Here is a 6,000-nt window from a genome sequence, read left to right as displayed (position 1 = left end):
CACAGGGGATGTGAGTGCTCTACACAGGGAATGTGAGTGTTATACACAGGGGATGTGAGTGCTATACACAGGGAATGTGAGTGCTATACACAGGGGATGTGAGTGCTATACACAGGGAATGTGAGTGCTATACACAGGGAATGTGAGTGCTATACACAGGGGATGTGAGTGCTATACACAGGGAATGTGAGTGCTCTACACATGGGATGTGAGTGCTCTACACAGGGAATGTGAGTGTTATACACAGGGGATGTGAGTGCTATACACAGGGAATGTGAGTGCTATACACAGGGGATGTGAGTGCTATACACAGGGAATGTGAGTGCTATACACAGGGAATGTGAGTGCTATACACAGGGGATGTGAGTGCTATACACAGGGGATGTGAGTGCTATACACAGGGAATGTGAGTGCTATACACAGGGGATGTGAGTGCTATACACAGGGAATGTGAGTGCTATACACAGGGAATGTGAGTGCTATACACAGGGAATGTGAGTGCTATACACAGGGGATGTGAGTGCTATACACAGGGAATGTGAGTGCTATACACAGGGAATGTGAGTGTTATACACAGGGAATGTGAGTGCTATACACAGGGAATGTGAGTGTTATACACAGGGAATGTGAGTGCTATACACAGGGAATGTGAGTGCTATACACAGGGGATGTGAGTGCTATACACAGGGGATGTGAGTGCTATACACAGGGGATGTGAGTGCTATACACAGGGGATGTGAGTGCTATACACAGGGGATGTGAGTGCTATACACAGGGGATGTGAGTGCTATACACAGGGGATGTGAGTGCTATACACAGGGGATGTGAGTGCTATACACAGGGAATGTGAGTGCTATACACAGGGAATGTGAGTGCTATACACAGGGAATGTGAGTGCTATACACAGGGAATGTGAGTGCTATACACAGGGAATGTGAGTGCTATACACAGGGAATGTGAGTGTTATACACAGGGAATGTGAGTGCTCTACACAGGGAATGTGAGTGCTATACACAGGGAATGTGAGTGCTATACACAGGGAATGTGAGTGCTATACACAGGGAATGTGAGTGCTATACTCAGGGGATGTGAGTGCTATACACAGGGGATGTGAGTGCTATACACAGGGGATGTGAGTGCTATGCACAGGGAATGTGAGTGTTATACACAGGGAATGTGAGTGCTATACACAGGGAATGTGAGTGCTATACACAGGGAATGTGAGTGCTATACACAGGGAATGTGAGTGCTATACACAGGGAATGTGAGTGCTATACACAGGGAATGTGAGTGCTATACACAGGGAATGTGAGTGCTATACACAGGGAATGTGAGTGCTATACACAGGGAATGTGAGTGCTATACACAGGGAATGTGAGTGTTATACACAGGGAATGTGAGTGCTATACACAGGGAATGTGAGTGTTATACACAGGGAATGTGAGTGCTCTACACAGGGAATGTGAGTGCTATACACAGGGAATGTGAGTGCTATACACAGGGAATGTGAGTGCTATACACAGGGAATGTGAGTGCTATACACAGGGAATGTGAGTGCTATACTCAGGGGATGTGAGTGCTATACACAGGGGATGTGAGTGCTATACACAGGGGATGTGAGTGCTATGCACAGGGATGTGTGAGTGCTGTGCACAGGGATGTGAGTGTTATACACAGGGAATGTGAGTGCTATACACAGGGAATGTGAGTGCTATACACAGGGAATGTGAGTGTTATACACAGGGATGTGTGAGTGCTATACACAGGGATGTGTGAGTGCTGTGCACAGGGATGTGAGTGCTATACACAGGGAATGTGAGTGTTATACACAGGGATGTGTGAGTGCTATACACAGGGAATGTGAGTGCTATACACAGGGAATGTGAGTGTTATACACAGGGATGTGTGAGTGCTATACACAGGGATGTGTGAGTGCTGTGCACAGGGATGTGAGTGCTGTGCACAGGGATGTGTGAGTGCTGTGCTGTGCACAGGGATGTGAGTGCTGTGCACAGGGATGTGTGAGTGCTGTGCACAGGGATGTGTGAGTGCTGTGCACAGGGATGTGTGAGTGCTGTGCTGTGCACAGGGATGTGTGAGTGCTGTGCACAGGGATGTGTGAGTGCTGTGCACAGGGATGTGTGAGTGCTGTGCACAGGGATGTGTGAGTGCTGTGCACAGTTATGTGTGAGTGCTGTGCACAGGGATGTGTGTGTGCTATGCACAGGGATGTGTGAGTGCTGTGCTGTGCACAGGGATGTGTGAGTGCTGTGCTGTGCACAGGGATGTGTGTCAGTGCTGTGCACAGGGATGTGTGTCAGTGCTGTGCACAGGGATGTGTGTCAGTGCTGTGCACAGGGATGTGTATGCACAGGGATGTGTGTGCTGTGCACAGGGATGTGTGTGTGCTGTGCACAGGGATGTGTGAGTGCTGTGCACAGGGATGTGAGTGCTGTGCACAGGGATGTGTGAGTGCTGTGCACAGGGATGTGTGAGTGCTGTGCTGTGCACAGGGATGTGTGTGCACAGGGATGTGTGTCAGTGCTGTGCACAGGGATGTGTGTCAGTGCTGTGCACAGGGATGTGTGTCAGTGCTGTGCACAGGGATGTGTATGCACAGGGATGTGTGTGCTGTGCACAGGGATGTGTGAGTGCTGTGCACAGGGATGTGTGAGTGCTGTGCACAGGGATGTGTGTGTGCTGTGCACAGGGATGTGTGTGTGCTGTGCACAGGGATGTGTGTGTGCTGTGCACAGGGATGTGTGAGTGCTGTGCACAGGGATGTGTGAGTGCTGTGCACAGGGATGTGTGAGTGCTGTGCACAGGGATGTGTGAGTGCTGTGCTGTGCACAGGGATGTGTGAGTGCTGTGCACAGGGATGTGTGTGTGCTGTGCACAGGGATGTGTGAGTGCTGTGCACAGGGATGTGTGAGTGCTGTGCACAGGGATGTGTGAGTGCTATGCACAGGGATGTGTGAGTGCTGTGCACAGGGATGTGTGAGTGCTATGCACAGGGATGTGTGAGTGCTGTGCTGTGCACAGGGATGTGTGTGTGCTGTGCACAGGGATGTGTGTGTGCTGTGCACAGGGATGTGTGAGTGCTGTGCACAGGGATGTGTGAGTGCTATGCACAGGGATGTGTGAGTGCTGTGCTGTGCACAGGGATGTGTGTGTGCTGTGCACAGGGATGTGTGTGTGCTGTGCACAGGGATGTGTGAGTGCTGTGCACAGGGATGTGTGAGTGCTATGCACAGGGATGTGTGAGTGCTGTGCTGTGCACAGGGATGTGTGTGTGCTGTGCACAGGGATGTGTGAGTGCTGTGCACAGGGATGTGTGTGTGCTGTGCACAGGGATGTGTGAGTGCTGTGCACAGGGATGTGTGAGTGCTGTGCACAGGGATGTGTGAGTGCTGTGCACAGGGATGTGTGAGTGCTGTGCTGTGCACAGGGATGTGTGAGTGCTGTGCACAGGGATGTGTGAGTGCTGTGCACAGGGATGTGTGTCAGTGCTGTGCACAGGGATGTGTGAGTGCTGTGCACAGGGATGTGTATGCACAGGGAATGTGAGTGCTATACACAGGGAATGTGAGTGCTATACACAGGGAATGTGAGTGCTATACACAGGGAATGTGAGTGCTATACACAGGGAATGTGAGTGTTATACACAGGGAATGTGAGTGCTATACACAGGGAATGTGAGTGCTATACACAGGGGATGTGAGTGTTATACACAGGGAATGTGAGTGCTATACACAGGGAATGTGAGTGCTATACACAGGGAATGTGAGTGCTATACTCAGGGGATGTGAGTGCTATACTCAGGGGATGTGAGTGCTATACACAGGGGATGTGAGTGCTATGCACAGGGATGTGTGAGTGCTGTGCACAGGGATGTGAGTGTTATACACAGGGAATGTGAGTGCTATACACAGGGAATGTGAGTGCTATACACAGGGAATGTGAGTGTTATACACAGGGATGTGTGAGTGCTATACACAGGGATGTGTGAGTGCTGTGCTGTGCACAGGGATGTGAGTGCTGTGCACAGGGATGTGTGAGTGCTGTGCTGTGCACAGGGATGTGTGAGTGCTGTGCTGTGCACAGGGATGTGTGTCAGTGCTTTGCACAGGGATGTGTGAGTGCTGTGCACAGGGATGTGTGAGTGCTGTGCACAGGGATGTGAGTGCTGTGCTGTGCACAGGGATGTGTGAGTGCTGTGCACAGGGATGTGTGAGTGCTGTGCACAGGGATGTGAGTGCTGTGCTGTGCACAGGGATGTGTGTCAGTGCTGTGCACAGGGATGTGTGAGTGCTGTGCACAGGGATGTGTGTGGTATGCACAGGGATGTGTGAGTGCTGTGCACAGGGATGTGTATGCACAGGGATGTGTGTGCTGTGCTGTGCACAGGGATGTGAGTGCTGTGCTGTGCACAGGGATGTGTGAGTGCTATGCACAGGGATGTGTGTGCTGTGCTGTGCACAGGGATGTGTGAGTGCTGTGCACAGGGATGTGTGAGTGCTGTGCACAGGGATGTGTGAGTGCTGTGCACAGGGATGTGTGAGTGCTGTGCTGTGCACAGGGATGTGTATGCACAGGGATGTGTGAGTGCTATGCACAGGGATGTGTGAGTGCTGTGCACAGGGATGTGTGAGTGCTGTGCTGTGCACAGGGATGTGTGAGTGCTGTGCTGTGCACAGGGATGTGTGTGTGCTGTGCACAGGGATGTGTATGCACAGGGATGTGTGTGCTGTGCTGTGCTATGCACAGGGATGTGTGTGGTATGCACAGGGATGTGAGTGCTGTGCACAGGGATGTGTATGCACAGGGATGTGTGTGCTGTGCTGTGCTATGCACAGGGATGTGTGTGGTATGCACAGGGATGTGAGTGCTGTGCACAGGGATGTGTATGCACAGGGATGTGTGAGTGCTGTGCACAGGGATGTGTGAGTGCTGTGCACAGGGATGTGAGTGCTGTGCACAGGGATGTGTGAGTGCTGTGCACAGGGATGTGAGTGCTGTGCACAGGGATGTGTGAGTGCTGTGCACAGGGATGTGTGAGTGCTGTGCTGTGCACAGGGATGTGTGTGCACAGGGATGTGTGTCAGTGCTGTGCACAGGGATGTGTGTCAGTGCTGTGCACAGGGATGTGTGTCAGTGCTGTGCACAGGGATGTGTATGCACAGGGATGTGTGTGCTGTGCACAGGGATGTGTGAGTGCTGTGCACAGGGATGTGTGAGTGCTGTGCACAGGGATGTGTGTGTGCTGTGCACAGGGATGTGTGTGTGCTGTGCACAGGGATGTGTGTGTGCTGTGCACAGGGATGTGTGAGTGCTGTGCACAGGGATGTGTGAGTGCTGTGCTGTGCACAGGGATGTGTGAGTGCTGTGCACAGGGATGTGTGTGTGCTGTGCACAGGGATGTGTGAGTGCTGTGCACAGGGATGTGTGAGTGCTGTGCACAGGGATGTGTGAGTGCTGTGCACAGGGATGTGTGAGTGCTGTGCTGTGCACAGGGATGTGTGAGTGCTGTGCACAGGGATGTGTGAGTGCTGTGCACAGGGATGTGTGAGTGCTGTGCACAGGGATGTGTGTCAGTGCTGTGCACAGGGATGTGTGAGTGCTGTGCACAGGGATGTGTATGCACAGGGAATGTGAGTGCTATACACAGGGAATGTGAGTGCTATACACAGGGAATGTGAGTGCTATACACAGGGAATGTGAGTGTTATACACAGGGAATGTGAGTGCTATACACAGGGAATGTGAGTGCTATACACAGGGGATGTGAGTGTTATACACAGGGAATGTGAGTGCTATACACAGGGAATGTGAGTGCTATACACAGGGAATGTGAGTGCTATACTCAGGGGATGTGAGTGCTATACTCAGGGGATGTGAGTGCTATACACAGGGGATGTGAGTGCTATGCACAGGGATGTGTGAGTGCTGTGCACAGGGATGTGAGTGTTATACACAGGGAATGTGAGTGCTATACACAGGG

The 6,000-nt window shown here is 51.8% G+C and overlaps 1 protein-coding gene across 1 annotated transcript in view; it reads left to right on the top strand.

Annotated features, from left to right (window-relative positions):
- Window positions 1-5,964: 5,964 nt before the first annotated feature.
- LOC142485398 (multiple epidermal growth factor-like domains protein 8) overlaps window positions 5,965-6,000 on the top strand; it is a 111,521-nt gene continuing 111,485 nt past the window's right edge. Inside the window, exon 1 of the mRNA XM_075584416.1 lies at window positions 5,965-5,981. The gene's annotated coding sequence lies outside the window, so the exon portion shown is untranslated. The remainder of the gene's footprint in view (window positions 5,982-6,000) is intronic.

This window comes from Ascaphus truei, unplaced genomic scaffold (genome assembly GCF_040206685.1).
Source record: "Ascaphus truei isolate aAscTru1 unplaced genomic scaffold, aAscTru1.hap1 HAP1_SCAFFOLD_587, whole genome shotgun sequence".
Taxonomy (NCBI): domain Eukaryota; kingdom Metazoa; phylum Chordata; class Amphibia; order Anura; family Ascaphidae; genus Ascaphus; species Ascaphus truei.
The sequence above is the reverse complement of the archived record's forward strand: the minus strand, read 5'-3'. Positions and strand labels throughout refer to the sequence as shown.